At 46.8% G+C, this 16,541-nt stretch overlaps 1 pseudogene; it reads left to right on the forward strand.

Moving 5' to 3' along the window:
* The first annotated feature begins 1,764 nt into the window (after positions 1–1,764).
* The window catches only part of LOC109734529 (uncharacterized), a 156,383-nt pseudogene continuing 141,606 nt past the window's right edge, over positions 1,765–16,541 (forward strand).

Below are 16,541 nucleotides of genomic sequence, written 5' to 3' on the forward strand. Positions count from 1 at the left end.
ACTAGAGAGTTCTTGAGGGTGACTCCGCCAACATACTTCACTCATATCATTTTGGCAAGGACAAGTGCAAACAACTTCCACATCTTGCACTAGTTCAAGGAGTCACAAACCCTCTTGTTGGTAAGACAAGGGACAAGGTAACCTAATGCTTTCATGGACATCATCTTGTCTGAACTTCACTCTATGTCTATGGATATACTTGTTTGTTCCTTGTGGGACTAACCCGTGTAGGTATTGAAAGTGCAACACACTCCAATGGATTGCTCTGAATGATCTACATCAACATTGAGCATCCACATCTTCAACATCTACATGAAGTCATTAACGACAAAACCCAAGGTTAGTTCACCCCTCTTGGGGTGGGGATATCACATCTAGGGGAGCTTTACTCTAAATATTGAGCTAAAGCAACTCTAATGGTGTGAAACAACAATGCTTTATGTAAAAGTGGTAACCCCACTTGAGCTTAAACGATGAGTATGACCTATGATCAAATGTTCTCATTTGACTCCTAAGTCAATATACTCATATATAGATGACCTAGTCATCGCCAATTGCTTGATAGATGCTAGAGTGATTGTGCATGCTTTGTCACATATTTCATTTGCCAATTCCTTATGTGAGCATGTTGGTTGCATACTTTTATCATTCGAGGACATCCATTTGTTGCTTTGATTGTTTGGCTCTTTTTCTTTTTCCAAATGGATGGACAAGAATGCCTAAGAACTTCCTTTGGCTATCTATGTTTTTCTCGTCTCAAACTCTATTCATGCTACATCACAACGTTTGATCAAATCAGATTCGAACCCTCTGTGTGAGGAGCACTCGGAGTCACCGATTCGTCATAGACTTAAACTTCCAAAACCTCTGTGTGCATTTCGGTCTGACCGATTCATCCTTTTCGGTCAAACCAAGTTCACTGAGTTGATCTAGGTTTTCGATCTCGGTGCAACCGATTAGAACCTTTCGGTCACACCGAGTTGCAGTAACCTCTTGCGATTCTGCATCTCGGTGCCACCGAGTTGTTGCACTCGGTCACACCGACAGGGTCAGGATATATATACCGACGGGTCAAATTTTGGAAATTTCTCCAAAACCTCTTCGCCACACGTGTCCTGCCCTGCCGTCTTGGGTCTCCGGATCGTCCTCTCATTGCCAGCGACCTCCCACCGCTGGTCTCCGTCGCCATCAACGGAATTCTACACCGACGTTGCCGCTGTAGCGAGCTCATCACCGAACTAGGGTATGAGTTTGAATCTTTGTGCAATTCTTTCCTCCGATTCTTAGCAGAAAGTCAACGCCATGTTCTTGACCACGTATGAGATCGTCCTGTCCAGCAAAAACCTCTTTTAGATTAGATTTGATTCGAAAATTTAGGGTTAGGTTTCCGCCGAACTCAAATTGGACCGACCGAGTTGTGGAAATCTCTCTCACCGATATGGCTTAGGCCATTGCACTTGCACTTTTCGGTCTGACCGAAACTTGCAAATCGGTGTGACCGAGTTCAACTCTCAGTGAAACCCTAGCAATCTCGGAGTCACCGAACTGTGTCTCGACCTGACCGATTCCACTAGTTTAGACTCCAAAAGTTGCTTCGGTGTCACCGAGTTTAACAAATCGGTAGCTCCGAAATGCTTTCTATGGAAAACTAAAACTAAGTTTTTGACTCATTTGTTTTGCAAAATCTCTGCACTTTGTGATGCTCATCCACTCTATCTCATCTATAACTATCCACAGGGTCAGCTGTCAGCTTGCAGTGCCAGAATGCCTGATCAGAGTGATAGCCAGAATAAGTCAGAAGAGCAGGTGAATCTGAGTGAGGGCACTAGTCCCTCTGGCAGTTATGATGAAGGCAGCAGAAGTACTCCTAGCAACCTGCCTAAGGCTGCTACTAGGAAGAGGAGGAAGAGAACTTCTGAGTCTAAAGATGAAGACTATGTAGCTGCTGAGGAGGAGGTCAACTCCAAGAAAAAGGTTGTCAAGAAAGAGTTTGGCACAACTGTATCTACAAAGCCTGGTATGCACAAGAAGGCTCTTGCAAAAAGAGTGCCCATGTCCAAAGGCAGAGCCTCAACTCATGAAACAATTGAGTTCACTCTTGAACCAAAAGAGGCTGGTGCGGGCAAGAAGAGAAAAGAAAGGTTCAAGAAAACTATGGCCAAAGTCATTGGGAGATCCTCTATGATGAGAGATCCAGCTGAGGATGAAGAGGAAGAGGATGCTGCACCAGCACCTAAAGCTCAAAAGCTGATGGGGGATGTCATCAAGTCTGGGGCTGCCCCTTCTAAGCCCAAGACAGCCCCCAAAGCTTCTACTCCAGCTCCCAAGACTGCACCAAATAGGAGCACAAGGAATATACCAGCTGCTGAGAAGAACAAGGCCCCAATGCCTGAGACTGAAGTTGAAGAAGAGGAAGATGCTGAAGCCCAAGTGCTTAGGAAGCTAAAACCCAAGATCCCAGACCATGATGACAATCATCCAGTGACAGAAAATATGAAGATCAGAAAGGATGCAGGTCTCAGACTATGGAGATAATCTGATCCATATGCCGTGAGGAGAAGGACTGCTGTGGATTATAGGTTTCACACCAAGGAGCAACATGCCTTCTATGAGACTATTCTGCTAGATAAGAAGCCAATTGTTTGTGAAATGAAGTGGGCAGACCAGAAGTATATTGACAACAATGAAGACCACTTCCCAGGAGTGCATGAGAGCTTCAGGCTGTGTGGAGTAGATGCTTTTGTGGGTCAGAAACTCACCAAGTGGAATGATGAACTCATTATGCAATTCTACTCCACAGCACATTTCTATCCTAATGGCAGAATTGTCTAGATGTCTGAAGGTACCAGGTACCAATCGACAGTTGCTGAATGGGCCAAACTAATCAATGCCCCTGCAGAGCATGAGGATGACATAGATGCTTATGCCAAGAAGAAGAAGATTCCCAACTCTATGGCTAACATGTATAAGGAGATTCCTGACAAAGCCTTGGAAACTCACAAGATGGGCTCTGTATACTGTCTATTGTCTGGCCTGACCACCATCAACACTATCTTGAGGCATACCTTGTTGCCCAAGTCAGGCGATCATAGGATGATCAGAGGCCATTCCATAAATTTGTTGTAGTTGTTTGATGTGCCCCAAAAGTTCAAAGTGATGAGTCTGATTGTTGAGACAATCAACATGACAACTATAGATTAGAAGATATCTTGTGGGTATGCTCCACACATCCAGATGCTCATCAACTCCAAGATGGGCACATGCACATACTTATTGGACAAGGAACATCTTCCCTTGAGGCCTGATTTTGAGGGCAACACGGTTGTCATGGATACTGAAGATCCTACATCTGTAGAGGCTCAAGAGAAGAGGGAGAAAGCTAAAGCTGAGAAGGCAGCAAAGATGCCAAGTGCTGAAGAGGCTTCTCAAGTGTTTCTCAAGTCAAAGCAAAATCAACTTGGATACCTGATTCAATCCACCTTGAGGATTGAGAAGGGATTGGCCACCTTGACTCAGAACCAAGAAAGCCTAGAGAGGATCATTGAAACAAAATTCTATGATCTTGACTTGAAGGTGATAGAGATACAGACAGCAGTTGAGCAGCTCCAAGAAGAAGCTGAAGAGAGGAAAGGGCAGGCTACCCCAGATGCCTTTCAGAGAGTGCCTAGGGGACATAGATCTGCTGCAGTGCCAATGACTGACACAAGAGCTACTACATTAGCACCTTCAGCCACAGCATCAGTAGCACCTCCAGTTGCCACTCCACCAGCTCCAACAACTTCAACAGATGCATTCGTCCTTGGAGTCCTCTCAACGCCTCCTCTCAAAGATCAAGCCTAGAGTGACGCATATCACTGTGCATTTTCGAGCTTTTTGGTAACTTGTTGCCAAAGGGGGAGAAAGTGTATAGATCATAGGCTTCAAGAGAGAGAGAGCTTGGTTGTTTCTGCTATCTCTTTTGATACTTATTTGTGTGCTTGCTTGGACGATACTCTATGTTTGTGTGTGTGAGATACTCGTTTGATCATGTGTTTGATCATCTCTTACCTTAATGCTTATGCTTGAATGTTGCTATTATTTATTTCTCATATATGATCATTCACTTTGCCTTGGTGATGAGTGCATATTTTACCTTATCATTTTGAGCGCTTCACCGAGATGTGTGTGACATGGAAGAGTAACCCATGATTCTAATCGATTGTGCATTTGCATTCAAAAGCAAATTTTAAATAATGCACAAATTTAGGGGGAGCTCTTGCTTATCACATACTTCTCAAAGCGACGATGTATTTCAATCTTATTATCATTTGTCGAAGCTTTGATCTATATGTTTTCATCAATTACCAAAAAGGGGGAGATTGAAAGTGCAACTATCCCTGGGTGGTTTTGGTAATTCCTAACAACATATAGCTCATTGAACTAATTCTCTTTCACGATAATCATTTCAGAAAGTTCAACGATTGGCATGGCATGGACTAGGAATGTGGACCCCTCAAAATGCTAAGGACACATGTTGGCAAAAAACTCAAGACTCTACATTTTCATTTTAGTGATCCAAGATCACATTGAGTCCATTGGAAAAGCCAATACTATTAAAAGGGGATGAGGTGTTGCTTCATGGCTTGCTTGCTCAAAATGCTTAGTGATATGCTCAAAAATCCCTCAACCACTTTCTCATATCCGCATATGTCCCAAACCAAAAGTCAAAATTGGCCCCACCGATTTGATCTATCCGGCGCCACCGAGTTCATTTGACATAGCCATAGCCATAAACCCAAATCTGTTCGGTCTCACCGATAGGGATCTCGGTCTCGCCGAGATGGGATTGTCGTGGAATTGTCACGGCAGATGTCCTAGTGTGAGGACTTAGTCGTGGAGCCATCGCGACGGGTTAGCTTAAAGGGGTTAATTGGGACAAAGGACACGAGGAGTTTATACTGGTTCGGCCCCTTGCGGTGAAGGTAGAGGCCTAATCCAGTTTGAGGTGATATTGCTAGGGTTTCGATGACTAGGGAGCGAATACGCTAAGCCTGGTTCTCGATCTGATGTTTCTTGTCCCTAAACCATCGCCGGGTCGTCCCCTTATATACACAGGTTGACGCCCGGCGGTTTACAGAATCCTGGCCGGCTCATAAACGTGTTCGGCTCGATTTCTACCCTTTCCTATCTTACAACACAAGTCATACATCATATGGTGGTTTACATCTACGGGCCCTAATCCGCATTTGGGCCTTGGGCCTTCTTGTTAAATCTCCTCCGTAAAGCGCCATACTCTTTGTCTTCGTGGGCTTCAACATGAATAATTCACTATGAGTATAACCCGGCCCCTCCTGGGCTGTTTATACTCGATAGTTATATCCCCAACATTAGGCCCCAGATTGATTTGAACTTGTTCATGTAAATCTTCAGTACATAGGAAAATTCCTTCTTCAACACCTTCGCGAAAACCTTGTAACGCGCCGTGACGTCATCTTCCAAGACCATGATAATCCGTCGTGACGTCATCTTCCATTAACTTTACACAGAACCTAAATCTTTTAATGTATCACTTTTAATGAATCTCGAAAAATCAAGGCGTCTGCACATCTATAGATCTGTTTTTTGACCTCCTCGATTCCCGCGCCTGCCACTTATCTATTCACCTTATAAATAGGGCCGGGGGTCATTTTCACTTTTTCCCCTCCGTGCCTCTTCGTCTCATCGTCTTCCTCGCATCGCCCCAGCGCTTCGAACTCAGCCGCCGCCGTCAAGCCTCGTCTTTGACCTCAACTCCGGCCGCTGCATCACCCTGAATGCACCAGAAAATCGCGGCGCCTCTCCGCTGTTCCCTCAGCATCAGTAAGCCTCCCTTTCTTCCATCATAAATCTGTCTTTAGGGTTTGAACGTTCATCGGTGTTCGTTGGTGTTCGTCACTACGCAGTGGCTCTTTGATTCAAACCTCAATATTTAACCTGTATAGCGATGGCCATAGTCCTTCTTTTTTCATCAGTGCATCTCATTTAAGCAGAAACTCCAATCTGAACCTTTATCAACTGCTTTGGTATCAATATTTAAGTCTGAATATACTTTCATTTTCTGATACGTGGTAGATCCAAAATTACAATGCCAACTTATGAAACCTGTTTTTTCATCACTTAGTTATTTCAGATCTGTACCTTCAATACCAATGTAGGCGGTTTAACTTTAGAAAATCACAACCCGCCAGGTACCATTAGTCCCCTCTTAAACTGCCAATCGCTTATCGTTGTAATTCTGACAACATCAACCTCCGGTTTAACAATTATGCTTGCTTTAACACTCTGTCTCTTAACCTGCGATGCTTTATGCTTGTCAATCATGAACCTTAAACCGGCAAAAACCTTCTTTCAGGTTGTCGTATAAATGGCCAAATCTTTTTATGCTTGCAACTGGGTCCCTTCCCGGGTTACGGAAGAACAACTAAACGGGTGCGTCGCAACCAGTGCTTTAGCGAAAAAGGAAGTCATCCACTGGAGAGTCCCCGGTCCAGAAAATTTTCCTGAACCCAAGGATGGAGAAGTGATTGTGTTCGTTGGTCATCTAGGTCGAGGGTTTAGCGCTCCCGGATCAAAAAAATTCCGTGATGTGCTTCACAGCTTCCAACTCCACCCTCAAGATATTGGACGTAACTCCATGTCCAATATTTGCAATTTTCAAGTGTTTTGCGAGGCTTATCTGCAAGAAGAACCTGCCGTTGAACTGTTCAGAGACTTCTTCTATTTGAACCGCCGTACTGAATTTACGGATGGGCCCAATACTGAATTTGGCGGGGTTTCAATTCAGAAAAGGAAAGATGTTAGCTTCCCTCACGCCAAGCATCATAGTCACCCCAAAGACTGGAATCAGACTTGGTTCTATTGCCAAGATACGTCTCCAGCTGACGAGAATCCTCTGCCGGGTTATCATGCTCACCGGCTTACCAATACACATCCATTCCCCCAATGACTCAGAGCCAAGGAACGAGCCAAGTATGCACCACAGCTTTCGAAGCTCCGAGCCTTTGTGGCGAATGGTTTAACAGGCATTGACTTTGTTCGTTGCTGGATATCTTGGGGCATTCTGCCTTTAAGCCGTCGCCCCGGTTTAATGTGCGAGTACACATGGGACTTGAAAGATCCTCAACGGCACATCGACATTCAGCTAACTGAGGCTGAAATTACTGAAGCTATCAAGAAGATACTGGATGACCCGGTGGCTGTCTGCAGTAAAACAGGGCTTAGTCCCTTCTGTGTTTCAAATAAACCGCCAGCTGTAAGAATTACAAAACTCCTGTTTTAATCTGATCCTTTTTAATATTCCCTTATAACTTTTGTCAATCTTTGACAGGGTGATGATCCGTTCTTTAAAAAGAAACCACAAGATAAACCGGCCAAGATGCCTCGCCCCAAGACTAAGTATACCAAAAAACCTGCCAAGAAGAACACCGCCGAGTCCACCGATTTGAACATCGATGATGATCTTGATAACCCAGAATCAGAGGTAGAACTTGATTCTCTTGGCTCCTTTTTCATACACCTTATTGACAATGACTATTATCAGGATGACGCTGAAGCTAGCCAGGCTGATGATGTGGAGGTAATTATTCTTTCCTCCGGTTGAGATCCTCTGCCAACATAGAAAACACGTCAAGCAAACCGGAAAGTAAGATTTTCTCACCCCATAGCTTACTTGGATCCAAACTTTCTTTTGAAGAAGCAGCAACACGAAGCTCGCCGCACAACCCGGCATAGTGGCCAGGTGGTTACTTCGTCCGGTTTACCGAACACGCCGGTTCGTAAACGCCGCCCAGAGGTTTCACTTATTCCTGACACATCTTATCCCAAGGCAGGTTATTTCTGACAACCTCTTAATCCGTCTGATTCAAACTATCAGGGAACATCTCATTCATCTTCTGGCGAGTCAACAGGGACACAGCTTCGACCCCTTAAAACTGTTCCTGGGTGAGCATTTTAAACTAACCCTTTATACCTTGCGCTTGCTTAATATACTAACCTTTATGTTCATTCTTTTCAGAGCCTGCCAGACCTAGCAAAAGGGCCAAGTTGAATAAACCGACTGACGACAACATGGCCACTGAACCGGAGAAAACCCCAGAACCAGTGGAACCAAATGCTGACGTTATTCTTGATGATCCGCCATCGCAAGATCATGACTTTTTTGCTGAAAAAATGGAAATTGATCCAATGGGCCAATATGATAAACCTTCAAGCCCAATCAAAGCTGCTGATAAACCGCCAAGCCCAGCCAAAGCCGCTGATGACAAAACGGATGATGTTGTAGTTACTGGCTTTGGTTACACCACCCCTGGCAACCCTATCGCTTTGTCAAAACATAGTGCTAAGGAAGAATTTGCCTCTATGGACAAGGGCAAGTGGAAAACGGATTTGGCAAGCTATGCCCACCTCAACGCCCAAGATATTCATTCTGGGTTTTTAAACCGTTTGTACACAAGCCGCGATTATGAAGCTGGTTTAGTGAACATGATGAAGGAGTGGTATGAGGTAAATGTCACTAACTCTACATAAGCATTCTTTCCTTCTGACCAGTTTAGACTATCAACTCCAGTAGCCCCCAAGGGCCGGTTTACAATTTTATTATAAACCGGGACTTTGTAAAATAACAATGCTTCAATTTTGCCTGCGATGCCCCAAAGGACCGGTTTATCTTTTCAAAGATGAACCGGGACTTCATGCTGTTAAAAATACTTGTTGAATACCTTTGTAAACCGTTGGGCCAAACTGATTGATGGCAAAAAAATCGATAACTTTAACTTGAACCAATATGCATTAGCCCCCAGGTGCCAAGAATAATACTTGTATTGAGCTTGGGACTTATAAAAATTATTGATAAGAAGCAATAGGCATTAGCCCCCAAGTGCCAAGTGTATAACTTGTTATGTGCTTGGGACTTCAAATATATACTGCCAACTTATAAATTGAACGTTTCTTGCAGGCTGATCTTAGCAAGAAAGAATCCCAAATCACCGACCTTCATGAAAATATTAAGTCCCAGCAAGCAGAAACTTCCAAGGATAAAGAGGAGTTGACCAGCGCTTTAACAGCCATGGAGAAACTGAAGGAAAGCTTCAAGAGCGAGCGGGTTGTCTGGGATACAGAGAAAGCAACTCTGCTGAAGAGGGCTAAGGACGCTGAAGTGGCCCTTAATCTAGTAACAGAGGAGCTGACTGGCTTGAAGCGGCAAATAAACGCCATGACTTCTGCCATTTTTGGTAAAGAGCCTCTTCCTAAGCTTTAAACATGTATTATCCCATAAACTGCCGGTTTACCGATGTTTGTAATGATGCAAGATCTCGCATTACTCATCTTGGCTCCGACATGTAGAAGAAATTAAAGGCTGCCTATACTCTTATAGAGCAATTATATACCGGCGCACAACGGATCATCTGTACCGCCTCTCATAACAAACCACCCCCAACCTTAATCAAGGAGACGTTGGAAAGGCTGTCAATGATGCCTGCCCGGTTTGAAGAATTGAAGAAATCGGCTGCCAGGGCAGGTGCTCTTACTGCATTAACTCGGGCCAAAGCGTGGATACCTGACCTTGATTCGGCCGATATTGGAAACGGCTATCCAAGCATAAAGGAGGAAAATGCGCCCATTGGCCAGCAAATTGGCTGAAGAGACCGATCTTTCACATTACCAGTCAATTAACGACGCCGACAACAAACGGGTTAATGCGCCAACTTATGATGTGCAAAATCTTACCCCGCCAATCCGTAAGTATACCTATGCCCCTGATGTTGAACCCTCCACACTTATAAGTGATGAAGCGTATTCAAGGCCCTAACTGGGATCGATTGGGCAACCATTGACTTCCAGCCACTGGGTGGAGAGGAGGAGGATGAACCGGCGCAGGATGATCCACAACCTTCAAGTCAGCCCGATGAAGATTCATAAACCGGTGGCCGGTTTAGCTTCTGCATTCTGCAACACTTGTTGAAAACAATTATCCTTTTGGGCATCAAAGGGCCTTGTAATAGGCTAGTTTAAACGCTTGGTCTGTTATGCCATCGTGCACATTTACTTTGCATGACAATGTTAATCCGCCATGTTAAGATATGCTATGTCTGCTTATGATACTTAGCAATATGGAATCTGCTCCTGCATTTAATAAACAAAAAATGTCCTGGCGGTTTACCGCTAGACGGGTTATCATGCCCAATAACATAGTTTATAACCCTTGCTAGGCATAAAAATAACCGTATGTATTGTAAGATATACCATACCTGTGATATGTTATCACACTGCTGGTTTAGCAGGCCATTGTAATAAGGGTGATAACCCAAAACTTGAATACGGGTAATTATCATCTGTTTGTCGGTTTATGAATAAAACCAGGCCGGATCAATAACCATAGGATATTAGTTTACCTCTTATTTGTGACTTATAGTCAAAGGCCAGTCCGGGTTAATAAACATAGGATAAATTATACTCATAAAGCATTATAAACCTAAAAAATCAAGAAGGATTTAAATAGTCATAATTGTGGTGTTGCACTGATCAAGAGGGTTTAAGCTTTGGTTCGAATACGACCAAAGCCCCCGAGTAATTTCCCTGGTGGCTTTATGCCAATCAAGAGGTGTTAGCTATGGTTCGAATACGACCAAGCCCCCAAATGATTTCCCTGGTGGCCTTATGCCAATCAAGAGGTGTGGCTATGGTTCGAATACGACTAAGCCCCCAGGTGATTTCCCTGGTGGCCTTATGCCAATCAAGAGGTGTAGCTATGGTTCGAATACGAGCAAGCCCCAGAACCACTTCGACCACGCCGTCCTAGGCCTCACCGCTGCCGCTCCACTGTCGCAACCGTCCACCGCACCGGAGCTATTCCCGCTACGCCGTCGTTCGCCGCCTCGGATCTGGTTCCCCGCCGCCGACAGACAGCCACCGCACCACACTCAACAACTTGGCCATGGGTGAGGGAGTCCTGGACTAAGGGGTCCTTGGGCGTCCGACCTGTTAGCCATGGGCCGGACTGGTGGGCTGTGAAGATACGAAGACCGAAGACTGCACCCGTGTCCGGTTAGGACTCTCCTTGGCGTGGAAGGCAAGCTTGGCGGCCGAATATGTAGATTCCTTTCTTTGTAACCGACCGTTTGTAACCCTAGATGCTCCCGGTGTCTATATAAACCGGAGGACTTAGTCTGGAAACGGAGACTCATTACCATAGTCATACAGGCTAGACTTCTAGGGTTTAGCCATTATGATCTCGTGATAGATCAACTCTTGTAATACTCATATTCATCAAGATCAATCAAGCAGGAAGTAGGGTATTACCTCCATAGAGAGGGCCCGAACCTGGGTAAACATCGTGTCCCCTGTCTCCTGTTACCATCGACCTTAGACGCACAGTTCAGGACCCCCTACCTGAGATCCGCCGGTTTTGACACCGACATTGGTGCTTCCATTGAGAGTTCCACTGTGCCGTCGACGAAAGGTTCGATGGCCCCTTCAATCGTTGATAGTGACGCTGTCCAAGGAGAAACCTTCCTCCCCGGGCAGATCTTCGTGTTCGGCGGCTTCGCACTGTGGGCCAACTCGTTTGTCCACCTGGAGCAGATCGATAGCTACGCCCCTGGCCATCAGGTCAGATTTGGGAGTTTGAACTACGTTGCGGACTTCCATGGAGATTTGATCTTCACCAGATTCGAGACCGCAGCGACCGCTCCCAGTCACCCTGACGAACATGACCTAAATCTGTCGTCAGACCGCATCCAGGAGATAGCTCATGTGACCTCTCCGGCCATAGATCCAGAACACACTGCGGCATCCAAGGATTGGAGGTTCAACCCCACCACGGAGGCCACAGATTCCCCGGCATTGGAGCCGCACCTGGACTTAATCTCACGCAATACTCGTGCCACCGGAACTCTGGACTCTTCTCTGGGTATGAGTTCCGAACCATGCGAGTCCGCGGATACCGAACTTGATCGTTTATCGATCTTCGAGTTCAGCGCCGCAGACATCTTCCAGCACTCGCCCTTGGGCGATGTGCTGAACTCATTAAAGAACTTGTCCTTGGCGGGGGACTCACAGCCGAACTGTGTACGGTTCAAACTAGAGGCTGATGATGGGGAATTTTGCTTCCCACCCGCCACCCACTTCATAGCCACTGTCGAGGACTTAACCGACATGCTTGACTACGGCTCCGAAGACATCGCCAGTACGGACGACGATGCCAACAAGGAGCAAGGCCAAAACCCGCCACTCACTGGACGACGGATGGCCACTTCTTCCTACGACGTATACATGGTGGACATGCCTGAATAAACTAACAACGATGACAAAGAGGATCCAGTTGAGGATAAACCTCCTGAGAGAGAGCCCAAGCGCCAGCTTCCTCGACGCCGCTCTAAGTCACGTCGTTCCAAAGACTGTAATACAGGCACCGAAAAAAATACTCCGGAAGATGCCGAAAATAATGAAGACCCCGTGAAGGTAACCTCCGAACAGGGGAACGAGAAAATGGGCAAGTTAGCCCTGACGAACGGGCCATACACGGAGACTCGGAGGATAGTAATTATCTTCCGCTCTACGAGGAAGAGGAGAGCCTCGGCAACGAGGATTTCGTCGTGCCTGAGGAACCCCTCGAGCAGGAGCGCTTTAAATGCCGGCTAATAGACACTGCAAGGAGCCTGAAAAAGAAGCAGCTGCAGCTTCAAGCGGACCAAGATCTGCTCAATGATAGATGGACCAAAGTCCTGGCCACTGAAGAATACGGCCTTAGTGGCCCAGCCAAAAGCTACCCGATGCGTAGATTGCTACCTCAGTTCGATGACGAGGCGCTGGAGCCCGTACCATCATCGCACAATGCGGCAGGACGACCACAACTTGGTCAGGATAAAGCGGCAACTCAAGCCGAACACTAGACCATCCCACCTCGCCGTAAAAGCAAGAATAAAACAGCTCGGGGTTGTACATACGACCTTCGACAGGACTTGGACAGTAGAGCAGGACACGCATGATCAATCTACGGATCGCGAGGACATGCCTCGACACGCGACGACGGCTATCTATTCGGACGTGACAAGCCTAGCCACGCCCGGGCCGAAAACCGCAAATGGACTCCATCGAAGGTATGTCGCAGTGTGGCCCAACATAGAGGCGCCGCACACCCTCTTTGCTTCACAGACGAAGTAATGGAGCATGAATTCCTAGACGGGTTCAAACCCATGAATATCGAATCATACGACGGAACAACGGATACCGCGGTATGGATCGAGGACTTCCTCCTCCATATCCACATGGCCCGCGGAGATGACCTTCATGCCATCAAATACCTACCACTAAAACTCAAAGGACCAGCTCGGTACTGGTTAAACAGTCTGCCGGAAAATTCTATTGGCAGCTGGGAAGATTTGGAAGACGCCTTTCGCGACAACTTCCAAGGAACATATGTCCGGCCACTGGACGCCGATGACTTAAGTCACATTGTCCAGCAGCCCGGAGAGTCAGCCAGGAAGCTCTGGACTAGGTTCTTAGTTAAAAAGAACCAAATCATCGACTGTCCGGACGCGGAAGCCCTTGCGGCCTTCAAACATAGCGTCCGGGATGAATGGCTTGCACGCCACATCGGTTAAGAAGGACCTAAATCCATGACAGCCCTTACCGCTCTAATGACTCGCTTTTGCGCGGGAGAAGACAGCTGGCTCGCTTGTAGAAGCAACAGCGCCAGCAGCTCGGGCACTTCAGAAATTCGAGACGGCAATGGCAAGCCACGACGAAGCAAGCACAACAGTCGCAATGATAATGAAAGATCACGTGACACAACGGTCAGCACCGGATTCAGCAATCCCAAACCCGGTCAACGGAAAAAGGCATTCAAGGCGAACCGAGACGGACCATCCAACCTAGACAGGATATTGGACCGACCCTGCCAGATTCACGGACACCCCGGTAAACCAGCTAATCATACTAACAAAAGCTGTTGGGTCTTCAAGCAGGCCGGCAAGCTCAACGCCGAACACAAAGGGAGGAGGCCGCCAGGTGATAGGGACGACGGAGAGGTTCACCAACCAAATACCGGGGGTCAGAAGCAATTTCCCCCCAAGGATCGATCAATCCCGGAGCGGAAATAGCAGTTCGGCTTCCGCCGCCCACCTCATATACCCTCAAAATCTGTACGGCGCATACATCACTACGCACTTAAGATACCATGGGCTTTGGCGGAAGCACAATACGGACAAGCCTGCAAGCATTCCAGTAACATTTTTTATCTACTTTCCTTTTTCTTTCTTTATTCTCTCTTAAAAACAGGTGACGCAAAGGACAAACATCTAAACGGACTCTATCGGAGTTCGAATCGATACACTCACCTACGGGGCTACTTCCGTCAAGGATTCCCCTCGCCGAGGACAGGCGGCGCAGACGTGCGACAGGAGGTCCAAAATAACTTTTTGTAGACCGCACTCTTTATTTCGAGCCGGTAATATGCCTTTTTCCTCCGCCTTCGACCCCGGGCATGTCAAATAGCTGGGGTTGTGGTATTTTTATATATAAAGTAATAATCGGCATATCACTCAGGTCCCAGTAAATATAATCTGCATTAATCATTCGTTTCTTTTTCACAAATGAATTTGGCCCCTATAGTTGTTTCACCGCCATACCTCGGCACAACCTGCTAGGGGCTTGGTATGGGAACAAATTAGTTGCCAACAAAGTCCGAACAGCTTTATAAGCGTACTTCGGCGTCACGAGTTTGGTCCTATATGCATCAGCTCCGAATCATGTCTTGGGTCAATGGTTGGGTTGCCCGGCTCCTGTGCTTGCTACCTTACGTTCTGCCGTATCGGCTAGGGTAGTACAGGGAGAACTACTATGATTGTGCTTCTGGTTCATCTGGTCAAGCACCTCAGTAGAGAAAGCCGAAAACCGACTGCCATGACGCTGCGAGAGCTGGTCAACCACTCGATGACTTATCGGAATCTGTCGTGATTCCCTCCGTGTCACACGAAGGACCTTTTTTCTTCAGGTCATATATGTAACGCATCATATTGGAATAAGCCGTACACATACTAGGGAATATATCGTAGTCCCCCCCTATAAAACTCCTATGTCTAAGTGAAAGTGTTAACGCCCTATAGTCTTATTGCGTGGTTCGCCGCATTGTCACCTCCTTCATGGACCAAGACGTTGGGTCAAGAGTGATCAAATGCTTTTCCGAACACCCCCGTACTTCCTACGAGGGGGCTGAAGCCGACGACTGGAAAACTTTAAACGGCCGCACAGGAGGAACACAAGCTTTCGAGCAAAACATAAAAATAGATTAATTATAAAATTGTCTTTTACAATCCCCATACACCTCACTCGAACATTATGTCTTTCGAGCATTGACCCTCTATCAAGCGGGCGGCCTCTAGGACGTCTTCAAAATAATGCTCTGGTTCGTAACGGTCCTTGCCCTTGGGTGGACTCTTCGCCGCAACATCGATGGCCTTCATCTTCCCCCAGAATGTCTTGACTCGGGCAAAGGCCATCCGTGCACCCTCAATGCACACCGACCGCTTCACAGCGTCGATACGTGGCACCGCATCAACAAGCCGCTGCACCAAGCCAAAGTAGCTATTCGGAACAGGCTCAATTGGCCACAACCGGATTATGATGTTCTTCATGGCAGCACTGGATATCCTATGAAGCTCGGCCCATTGGGACATCTGTTCATTCAGCAACAGAGGGCGCTTCGACGCGCCAAATTGTGACCAGAAAAGCTTCTCCGTTGCATACCGCTCTCGCGCCTGGTAAAACTGTGTCGCATCGGAAGAACTCTTCGGCAAGTCTAAAAACTCGTCTGAAGAACTCCACACTTGGTTAAGCTGAGCATAGTTCGGATCGCCGAACTTAGTCTATAGCAAAAAGGGCTTACCAGCCGCAATCTCCCCAGCTTGCCCGATCTCCTCACGGGCTGCTCTGGATTCAGACCGCGCTTCTCTCGCCTCTTGTAAGGCCTTGTCAAGTTCAGCCGTTTTGGCTTCATTCTCCTTCTCAAGAAGTTCACAGCAGCTAGCAGCATTTTGTAGTTCAAGCGCCATCGTGGATATCTTCTCCTCGTCTTGGCGCTGAGTAGCTTGTTCGCCTTTTAACTCAGCCGATGCCTTTTCGGGAGCCGCATTACTAAATCGGGCCTGCTCCTTGGCCCGGGCCAGCTCCGCCCGAAGAATTTCAACGGCGGCAGCACCATCTGCAGCCATGCATATTCCAGTATATAACTTCCAGCGTCATGCTTATCTCACAAAAATGTATGTGAAGGGACTGCCCCAAATACATACCTTGCGACTCGTCAAGACGCATATTGATTAACGCAATGTCATCCCCGGCCACATCAAGCTTCCGCTGCAGCTCGGCAATATCCGTAGTCTAGGAAGTAGCCAGGGGGAAGCAGCCTGTGTTCAAGTTAATCAGATTAGTCCTTGAATATTTCTTCTTGATCCTCCGTTCGCCTCCCATGGGAAGCCAACCCGAGTCTCAGGGGCTACTACCTATACATAGGTGCATCTTTGCAAACA

The sequence above is a fragment of the Aegilops tauschii genome, chromosome 5 (genome assembly GCF_002575655.3).
Source record: "Aegilops tauschii subsp. strangulata cultivar AL8/78 chromosome 5, Aet v6.0, whole genome shotgun sequence".
Taxonomy (NCBI): domain Eukaryota; kingdom Viridiplantae; phylum Streptophyta; class Magnoliopsida; order Poales; family Poaceae; genus Aegilops; species Aegilops tauschii.